Genomic DNA, 11,182 nt, shown 5'->3' on the forward strand with positions numbered 1-11,182 from the left:
GCACACAGATATACAACTTAAAAACAAAAACAGAGCAAAAACATTCTGAAACAGTTACAACATTCTAAAAACAATTACACTTAAAAACATTTAAAATCAGTTTCAATTAAAAACATTGTTCTATCCCAGGGGTCAGCAAACATTTTCAGCAGGGGGCCAGTCCACTGTCCCTCGGACCTTGTGGGGGGCCGGACTATATTTTGGGGAAAGAAATGAACAAAATCCTATGCCCCACAAATAACCCAGAGATGCATTTTAAATAAAATCACACATTCTACTCATGTAAAAACACGCTGATTCCCAGACCGCCCCCAGGCTGGATTTAGAAGGCGATTGGGCTGGATCCGGCCCCCGGGCCTTAGTTTGCTTATCCATGTTCTATCCGATGATCCCAGGGTTAGCAGGAACAGTATTTTTAAGGCACCAAATGGGGAGATAGGCTGGTACAGATCCAGATTTTGGTCTGGTGTGGGCCAGCCCCTGTTGTGACATCAATTCAGGCTGCATACTGCCCCGCCCCCACTCTCTGGATCCAGCTGCAAGCACATTCTCTTCTATTGCTTCCACGAAGGGTCATATATCAAGGTCCCGATATTTGCTGGTGATGCTCAAGTCTTTAACAAGAGTGCCGTCAGCAGCTGATTTTTCGGTTGTGTACACAGGCAATTTACTCAGCAGCAGACTCTGTTATTACAACCAATTAGTACTGGCCAACAGCTGTTCAGCCGGGCCAGTGGCTCTCTGAGCACTGTCACATATACCACTTCCTAACAAGGCGCATAGCTGTTAATTATCATGAGTGGCTATAAGTGAGGAATATTGGATGCTAGAGATGGCAGCTTCCAGCCTAATCTGTAGGATGAGGCATCTCATTCCAACCCTTTTTTCCTCCCCCGCCACCATCCATTTTATTTACTCTATTGCTCTTGAACTCCGGGTTAACTAGAATCGCTAAAATTAAATCTGGAATTGGAACAAGCACCAATTTCAGATCCCTTATTTCATTTGTATCTCCCTTCTTCCTGCTCATCAATACACATGAGATGTTTGCATCAATGAAAGATTGCCAAAGAAAAAGAAAAAGCCCAGTCTTGATGGAATAGCAAATACGATACTCTCACACACTTGTGTGCATTAGAATCTTAATAAACTTTATGTACAATCACATCACTGCTTTGGGCTACGATGGTTTTGTCAGTGCGCCCATATGCATAGGTCAAAGTCTGCACAGAAAGCATCTTGATATATCAATGCATCTGAGCACACCAATATATTTTGGGATCCCCACCCCCGGCAGTATACGGGTTGCACGCAGTAGCATTTTTCACATATTAAAGAACTGAATATTTTAGTCCATGCACAAGGAGAAGTCCTTCAAATAGATGCATCATTTGGAATACAGTTTTTGTAACCATTATTCATCCTAGAGTTCAACGCTTTCGATGGTAACACCTTTCTCTCCTATTGTGCTGTGGCATTTAAAGACATATTTAGCCACCACAGCTAGAGCTCAGAACCAATTTCTGTGAAAACACATGCTGTAGTTGTACTAAAACATTGCAGCGTCACATAACGTCATCTGGTAATCATTGTATATGCTATTGGCTACTAGCCATCGATCTAATTTTGGTACAGTTTTTAAATTCTTCAAACACATGATGAATAAGTCTGTTCATCTAGACCTATTAAAGAACTGAATATTTTAGTCCATGCACAAGGAGAAGCCCTTCAAATAGATGCATCATTTGGAATACAGTTTTTGTAACCATTATTCATCCTAGAGTTCAAAGCTTTCGATGGTAACACCTTTCTCTCCTATTGTGCTGTGGCATTTAAAGACATATTTAGCCACCACAGCTAGAGCTCAGAACCAATTTCTGTGAAAACACATGCTGTCGTTGTACTAAAACATTGCAGCGTCACATAAGGTCATCTGGTAATCATTGCATATTCTATTGGCTACTAGCCATAGATCTAATTTTGGCAGAGTTTTTAAATTCTTCAAACATATGATGAAGAAGTCGGTTCATCTAGACCTTGACTTCATCTGTTCATTTGTATTCAGCGATTCGTCAGGGATTTCACTCTCTAGTTTTGGTTTTCTGGCACAGGGGGCATGGCGGCACACTGGTCAGGCAGACAGACAAGGTTGTGTACAGACCCTGGTGCCTCTCCACTGGGTGGGCGTCTGCTGACCAGCTTTGCCTAGAGGGCGCCCTTGCAGCAACACAGTAGTACCTAGCCCAGGCATGGTGAACTTTTTTCAGCCAGAGGACCATCTTCTGGGCAGAACAAGGCAGTGAACCTTCTTCCCCTCACGGCCCAAATAATTGCTAAGGGAAAAGATATTAGATCTCAGTTTAGAGCTCAGTGGAAACAGTTATTCCAATTTTCACTGAACACTTGGATCTCCAAACAGGCATTTAGATTTGATTGAAAATAATTTTGAAAACAGAGTGCAACCCCCGCCCCCAATATTGCATACAAAAAATTGGGTGTGAGTTCACAACCTGCTTCTTCAAATCTAAAGAAAGCATTGTTTTGAATATTTCCATTGAGTCGGTTACAGGACTGTCTCATGCTACTGTTCCCCCAAAGAATAATCTTTTGTAAAGAGCCTTTTGATTAAAGAGGGAATTTAAAGAAGAGAGACTCCAGATATAGGACTTGTCTACCCTAAATTTAGGGACACGGGTGGCACTGTGGTCTAAACCACTGAGCCTAGGGCTTAACAATCGGAAGGTCGGCAGTTCAAATCCCCACGACAGGGTGAGCTCCCGTTGCTCAGTCCCAGCTCCTGCCCATCTAGCAGTTCGAAAGCACCACAAAAAGTGCAAGTAGATAAATACCGTATTTTTCGTTCTATAGGGCGCACCGGCCCATAGGATGCACCTCGTTTTTTGGGGAGGGGAAATGAATAAAAAAAATTTATTCCCCCCCCCCCCCGCCACGGCTGCTGCCCCAAGCCTTGCAGACACTCGCCCGAAGCACGGGGAGCCCTCCGGAGGCTGCCGCCCCAAGCCTCGCGCGCAAGGCTTGCGGATAGCTTCCTGAAGCCTGGAGAGCGAGAGGGGTCGGTGCGCACCGATGCCTCTCGCTCTCCAGGCTTCAGCGAAAGCCTGCATTCGCCCCATAGGACGCACACACATTTCCCCTTCATTTTTGGAGGGGAAAAAGTGCGTCCTATGGGGCGAAAAATACGGTAGGTACCGCTCCAGCGGAAGGTAAACGGCATTTCCGTGCGCTGCTCTGGTTCGCCAGAAGAGGTTTAGTCATGCTGGCCACATGACCTGGAAGTTGTATGCCGGCTCCCTCGGCCTACAGAGCGAGATGAGTTCCCCAACCCCAGAGTCGTCCGTGACTGGACCTAACGATCAGGGGTACCTTTACCTTTACACTAAATCTGAGTTTATTTTGGTTGATTTGGCTACCAAAGCTACAGAGGATTTTTGATCCCATCTGCATAATAATGGATCAGGTGCAAAGCCCTGATTCTAATAGGGAGCTTCCCTCGTTATTGTAACATACTGTTCATAAAAGAAATACAGCAATACAATTGCTTCCATACGTTTGGACACTGTATTGATAGCATTAGCAAAGCCATTGCAAGTTTGCACTTAATGCAGTTTTCCACTGGGGTTAGGAATTTTACCTTTGTTTGCCAACACCACTCTATATCCCCATCACCTGTAGTACAATCCTCACCCATACAATGTAGATAGCTTTTTTCATGCAGAAGCAAGAAGAACACAGGTAGAAAATCTTGGGATACAAAATATAGGGAAAGATCTCCAAACATGTGATCTGATCTCAGGCACATCCTATCTGGGTGGGTTCACATGGTGGGAAAGAGTAAACAAAGGAGGAAACTAACTAACTAACTTACTAACTTCCTTCCTTCCTTCCTGGTGAGGGGTGGGAGTAAGCTGAATCTAGGAATACAGTTTTGTGTCCTTACCCCTGCATGCATTAACTAGCCCTAAGCTTGCTAGCTATATTTCCAACAGATGATTCATTACTTTTATTGGAGCTTCAAGAAATGCAAAGTGTTTGTCAGTCATCCCAGCACATCCTTTTGTTCTCAATGGCCAGAAAGGAAGGTTAGAGCAAGTTTGGTTCTCACAGAGCAACTGATTGGAACTGAGGCCAGCGCCGGAATTTGGTTAGCATGCTTTTCACAGCAGACTGATGGAAAATGTAGTCTCAAATACCTGGAGGGCACCAGGTAGGGAAAGGCAGCTGTATTAGACCAGACCGCCAGTGTGGTGTAGTGGTTAAGAGCAGTGGACTCGTAATCCCCCACTCCTCCACATGCAGCTGCTGGGTGATCTTGGGCCAGTCACACTTCTCTGAAGTCTCTCAGCCCCACTCACCTCACAGAGTGTTTGTTGTGGGGGAGGAAGGGAAAGGAGAATGTTAGCCACTTTGAGACTCCTTCGGGTAGTGAGAAAGCGGGATATCAAACCCAAACTCTTCTTCTTCTTCTTCTTCTTCTTTTTCCTCCTCCTATTGTGCTGCCTGTTTTATGGATTTTACAGCTAGGATGCAAATATGCAACAACATTCTGAAAATAAAGGCAAAAGCAGAGTGTTTTCTATTTCTGAAAGGCACTTTATCTTTCTTGGCTGGTGTGTTATTACTGATGCACATTCTAGCTGAGTGTTTTCCTTGTAGATTAGAAATGAGCCAGCTGTGATTTTGATGTAAGATTTAATTTTTCAATGTTCATATTTTTTCATCAGGTATACAAAGGAATGTTTCCAAAGTTACGTTTCCAAAGGAAAACAAAAACCTACATTTTGCTGCAACAACATTTGCCAGAAAAAATATACTTATTTATAGCTCTCTTTTGCCCTGTGCAAAGAGTAACTGAAAATTTACACAGTCTACGTATTGGATAATAAAATGCTCGCTGAGAGGGGTGGGGACTGCTGGCATTAGCCAAAGGAATAAGCAACACCCTCCCTCCCATTTTGTTCTCAATCCTTGAAAATGTATGCAAATGTCTTCCCTTTCTTCATTCCTAACCAGCACAGGCGCAGATAACATTCATTGGAGATGTTTCTGCTAATAGATCTATATCTGTATATCTCACTGCATGATAAGAGCTAATTAATTCTCCAATCTGGCCAATTTTACACATTTATTTTTAAATATATTTAGGGATATAGGAAGCTGCCTTTTACTGAGTCAGAACATTAGTCCACCTAACTCAATATTGTTGCACGCACCCTAATCTCTAAACATTCTAATACAGTGGTTCCCAATTAGCTAAGGACTGTTTTTCAAAAGCCAAGCCATGAACCCCCTACTTTTAATTTTTTTTATATCTCTATGGTAGTTTTTGTTATGTGAATAGCGTCACAGATCCCCGGATGGGTCACATTAACTTCCTTGGGTCCATTGACTACCAATTGGGAACTACTGTTCTAGCAGATCTTGTCTTCCCATCAGGCTTCAAGAAGGGTTCCCAAAGCCAGGGCTCTGGATTCAGCACACAGATCAAGTCAAGGCTCTGCAGTGCTTCCCAAGTTCCAGCATCAACTCAGTCTAAAAACAAAGGAGAAGCCTTCAGTGACTTGCTTTCCCAGCCCTAGGATGGTGGAGCATTTGGTCTGGTGATTGGGGGCAGGGAGGGTCCTGGATGAGCTTCACAACCCAGCTGCGTCTATGGGAACACACCTGTTCTTTACCAGCTGTTCTCTGCATTTCACAAAGTAAAAACCGACACCCTGAAGACCCCAGATTTGAAGTCACGATAATGTCTGGTCAAATCTTTTCTTACAAGTTCTCTTTGTGTATTTTTTATGACAACTCAGGTTTTTTGTGTGCGCGCAAGGGGTCTGGTTTAGCCCAATAAAATAATCTTGCAGGTGTTTGTGGCCAAGTGTTAGCCATGTGTTTGTCCGCCATCAAAACTCACTTTTGAATCAAGAGGAAAGCCCACCTATAAAGGTGGTGGTGGAACTCATGAACTTGTCAGTGGGAGATTAAGAGGCAAATAGATTAGGCCTGAGTGACGGGTGCTGGACTCGCAAAAAAATGAAGAAAAAATGCATCTTTGTAGAACTCTGCAGAGCAGCACAAGGCTTTAAACGCTTTGCTACTTGCCGCAACTTTGAATGAGATGAGAGCCTGAATGTGACCAGCATTCCCTGGTGGACATCAGGCATCCTTTCCCTCATCAGGCCAGACACACCCAGAAAATGCAAATATTTTGCAAGATGTGCATTAAATATTAAGGGTGCAATTAGGAAATTTGAGAGAGAGGAGCTGATGCTCTGTCCAGACTACCTTTCATCTCTCAAACAGGGGCAGAATACAGGCATAGTGTTAAAGGGGCTTCCAAGGATGCTGTTTGCACAGCTGAAGTGACAGACAACCATGCCAGCAAATCAAATGCTTGTTTGAACAGTCGGACCCACCCTACACAACCTCCTCCTCCAGCACCTTCTGAGGGAAAATAACAAAGTGCCCTGCAGCCAAGTGCATCCGAACTGGGCGTGTGTCTAGCTGCAGGGAGCTTGTTCGTTTTTGCCACCTACAGTAGGCAAAACTGCTCGTGTGAACAGTTGTGGGGGGTGGGGAAGCACAGGCTGGGTCCACATTACCGCCTTAAAGGGCAGTTCTGCCCCTTCCCCCTGTCAGCCTGTGTTTCATAGTATTCCCTGCCCCCCACAACTGTTCACATGAGCAGCGCTTCATTCGCAGGGCTGGCCCAATACAATCTGGAACCTGAGGTGAGCCACAAAATGGCACCTCCCCAGACAGGGAAACGGGGAAATAAAGATCTACAGCAGGAACAGCTGGGTATGTTTAGCCAGGAAAGAAGGAGACTGAGGGGAGATATGATAGCCATTGTCAATATCTCAAGGGCTGTCACATGGAAGAGGGAGCAAGCTTGTTTTCTCCTGCTCTGGAGGGGAAGACCTGAGCTTCAAATTACAAGAAGGGAGATTCCAATTAAACATCAGGAAGAACTTTCTGAAAGTAAGAGCTGTTTGACAGTGGAACGGTCTCCCTCGGGAGGTTGTGGGCTCTCCTTCCTTGGAGGTTGAATGGCCATCTGTCATGGATGCTTTAGCTGAGATTCCGGCATTGAAGGAGGTTGGAACAGATGATCCTTGGGTTCCCTTCCAACTCTACGATTCTATGATTCTAAGAGGCAGCTGTAGAGACAGGATGGAGAAGGCACTGCTGAGGAGGTAGCAGATCCAGTGTTCAAGGACTGCACTGCAGCTGTAGGTGCTACCACAGCAGAGGCATGATCAGTGTTGGTGTATTCCTTGGAGGTCAGATCTGCTGCCTCTGTGGATTCTGCCACCCGAGGCAGCAGGAGTGGTGTGTCCCATTTCACCGCTTGAGGAGAAATGGGAAGTGCTGCTCTGCCACTGCTCCCACCAGCGCCATACTTGCTTCTGCCACCGCCTGCTCCACACTGTCTGCCGCATCCACCATTGGTGCAGAAGCCGCTCCGCCATCAGCACCAATTTTTGGGAAGATCACATGATCGCCAAAGAATTGATGCTTTTGAATTCTGGTGCTGGAGGAGACTCTTGAGAGTCCCATGGACTGCAAGAAGATCAAACCTGTCCATTCTTAAGGAAATCAGCCCTGAGTGCTCACTGGAAGGACAGATCCTGAAGCTGAGGCTCCAAGACTTTGGCCACCGCAGGAGAAGAGAAGACTCCCTGGAAAAGACCCTGATGTTGGGAAAGATGGAGGGCACAAGGAGAAGGGGACGACAGAGGACGAGATGGTTGGACAGTGTTCTCGAAGCTACCAGCATGAGTTTGACCAAACTGTGGGAGGCAGTGGAAGACAGGAGTGCCTGGAGTGTTCTGGTCCAGGGGGTCACAAAGAGTCGGACACGACTAAACAACAACAACAAATTTTCTCTGGAGAAATGTTGGAGGGCAGGGGAATGCAGAAGGTGCAGAGGAAATGGGAGTGTGAAGGCAGCCACAGACTTGCCTGCTCGTCCGTCCAGTTCAGTTGCACCGAAGTATTTATGGTGCAGTTTAGGCTACTGCTGCGTTCTCCCCTTGCTAGAGCACGTCAAGAGGAAAGCACCTAAAACCTCCTTACAGCTGCTTTCACAGGATCAGAGCCAAAGCCATGTCTGCACCCACCATTCTCCTGATAACTCTCCCCTGCAGATGATGATGTCCAGTGGTACTGAAATCTCTGCTGAATATGTGATGTCCAGATTTGACAGCCTGTCAATGGTTGATACTGTCAGTACCGGTATTTGATAGATGGCATGTAATGATGTCTGATGTTTTTTAATAGTTGACATTCAATGCTATTTAATAGCTGGCAGCATCTGATAGTTAACATGCAATGTTTGGCTGCATTGGATTGATGACACATAGTGATGTTTTGTATTTAACAATATTTGATGACCATCAGCTTATGAAGCTCCCATGTCATGCCTATGGAAGCTAGGAACAGTTGCTGCCAGGCACTTACATTTCAAATGCTGAAATGTTTTTAATTTTTTAAAAAAATAAATGCTCATTTGAGCATTGCTCATACCTTTGGCCAAGATCACGTGTAAACATTATCTTGGCAATCAAAATGCTCATTTTATTTTGAATGCAGGTTTTTACTTTCAAAAATTGAGATGGAATGTCAGAAAATTAGGCAACTTTTATATATTTGCAAATGGCCATTTCAGCTCTATACAAAGACTCCCCCCACCATGCACACTTTTGTTTTTAAATATTATGTTTCTGTGTGATGGCATTAACCAATTAACCAAAAGGCAATGACTTCAGGCCCTTCAAAATACAATTTTCTCTTGCAGAAGGGGGAACAAAAACTGCCACTCCTGAATTACTGAAAGGTCAATATGACTTGTGTGCCTGTGACTTATTCACAAGCAAGAACAGCTTCCTGCTGATTTGAATGAAATTAAAAATAAATTTTAAAAATAGCTTTATTTATATAAAAAATTCAATACCACCCATCTAGGGCCTATGCCATAAGCAGGACAGCTTAGTGAAACTCATAATCACAATGTCATGCAAAACTATTAAAAAGTAATTTTAATTGCAGTAAAGACAGAGACCAAATAAATTGTGGTGTTCTGTCTTTTGCATTGAATAAGTATCACCTTTTCCATTTGAGCCCCAACACTGGTGGAGGCAGAAGACGTGTGGAAATTTATTCTCTCTCTTCTTTCCTGTTTTTAGGAGAACAGAAGGAGCCCTTCTCACATCTTCAAGACAGTTTATGCAAAGCTGGTAGTTAAAAATAAATTACAAGCCAGTTGTTGAAACGCTTAAGGGTCCTCTCTCTGTTACTTACAAACATTGGCATGGAGGGCTGAAACTGGAAAAGCACGAACTCTGCCCTGTAAACTCTCCAGCTTGCTTTTGGCACGCATTTTTGCAGCAATGAAATTGTTTTGACTGATGAACGCAGTCTCCGTTTCTGGTCAGAGTGGCGCGTGGTTTCTTGCAGGGCTGCAGACTCTGCCTGTGTGATATTGGAATAACGGAGGAATAAAAGACAAGAAGGCCTAGAAAGTTTTATCTTCTTCAATACAGTCAACTGGCAACTTGCACTCATTTAACCCGCATGATCATAGAGCCTATGCAAGATCCTCCCAGAGCCCAGTAAGGAAGGCCCACTCAGGGCACCAGATCTGGAAACGTAGAAGTGGTTGTGCGGTGAGTTTGGGGGTTGTTTTGACTGTATGCAATTTTGGGTTAATGTTTGTTGCCCAGCACCCCAATCTCCCAGTGGTGCAAGATTCCAGGGATTCCAGGTGTGTTTCCTTTCGGATGAGGGACAGCAGAGACTGTCCTGTGTTTATGGTCCATGGTTTATTAACATACCACCTGAGCCTATAATGGACAGCATTAACACCCCATTCTCCCTTAGCTGCAGCCTTGGGTTCAAACAAAAATCAAGCATTGCTCTGTCTCTCTGGCTTCCCAGCCTGCTGCTGCCACCTTCTAGCTCACATAACTCCCCTCTCGCCTGTCTTTCTAACTACCAGCCCATTGAGGGAGGGTCACCCATTTGCTATCTAGCACAGAGCCACTCCCTTTGTTTCCTTAATGGCCCATTACCTCACCAGGAAGCTAACCTGGCTAATCCAGGAATTAGACAGGTCTTGGCATCCAGCCTATGCCCCCTCAACCAGCTTCACATATTGCGCAATCCCTCGGAATGTGCACAAGTTGAGAGTTGATTGTATTTAGCCCAAAGAGTTGACCATGAGTGGTAGGAAATTGGTGCAGATGATGCCTATGTTAGAAGCTCTTCATAGCAGCTATTTCATAAAGAAGCGACCTCTTTTCAAGTGCAGCTACTTGAAGCCCTGTAATATCTTAAGAGGTAAAAATCCAGACACCAAAACTTGTTGAGCCAAGCCAGATCTGACCACACCAGAGCCAGAGCCCAGGTCACCCGTGCCAGAACCAGAACCGCCCACCTGCGCACACACACAAATTGAAACCTCAAATCTGGGACATTCACTTTAAAATGTAAAATTCCCCCCGGATGGGCATGTAGGACCCCCAAAAGAGGACATGTCCGGGAATTCCAGGACCTACAGCCACTCTCCCCTACCAAGAAATGCCTGTCACTTCCCAGGCTGCATCCCCACCAGTGGCGTCATGCCTACCAGAATAGAGTCCAAGCCACTGACAGCTTTCAAAAGGGGGCCATCTGTGGCAATTCAGCGGCTCCTTGGTTCCCAGGCCTGGGTCATCCATTGCTCCCTCCAACTCCAGTTAGGATTCAGGGGTCTTTTTTATTTTAAATAATTTTATTGATTCTCTTTTCTCATAACAATTATTCAATATCATCATTTAGCATCCATTTTGTAGTTTCCCCCCTCCCTGTTGACTTCCCTCAACTTAAATGTTACATTCTGCTGTTTATACATAATGTTCTGTTATCACTAATTATATTTCTTGTTCTCTGTAAATAAAGTTGTAAATGTTTATTTAAATCCTGCCAACGAATCCATGTTTTTTGGGGGGCTTTTTTCTGCAAGTATGTTGTAAAGGGTTCCCATTCTTTTCCAAAGTCACTATTGTCCTTTTCACGCAATTTGTCCATTAATTTTGCCAGTTCTGCATAGTTCTTCAATTTTTCTTGCCATTGTTCTTTAGATGGTATTTCTCCAGTCTTCCAGTTTTGAGCTATTAGGATTCTTGCTGCC

The 11,182-nt window shown here is 44.5% G+C and overlaps 1 protein-coding gene across 1 annotated transcript in view; it reads left to right on the forward strand.

The window, feature by feature from the left end:
* The window catches only part of ADRA2B (adrenoceptor alpha 2B), a 100,282-nt gene extending 89,437 nt beyond the window's left edge, over positions 1-10,845 (forward strand). Inside the window, exon 2 of the mRNA XM_081017456.1 lies at positions 9,198-10,845. The gene's annotated coding sequence lies outside the window, so the exon portion shown is untranslated. The remainder of the gene's footprint in view (positions 1-9,197) is intronic.
* Positions 10,846-11,182: the final 337 nt, after the last annotated feature.

The sequence above is a fragment of the Podarcis pityusensis genome (assembly GCF_964106645.2).
Source record: "Podarcis pityusensis genome assembly, chromosome: 8".
Lineage (NCBI taxonomy): Eukaryota > Metazoa > Chordata > Lepidosauria > Squamata > Lacertidae > Podarcis > Podarcis pityusensis.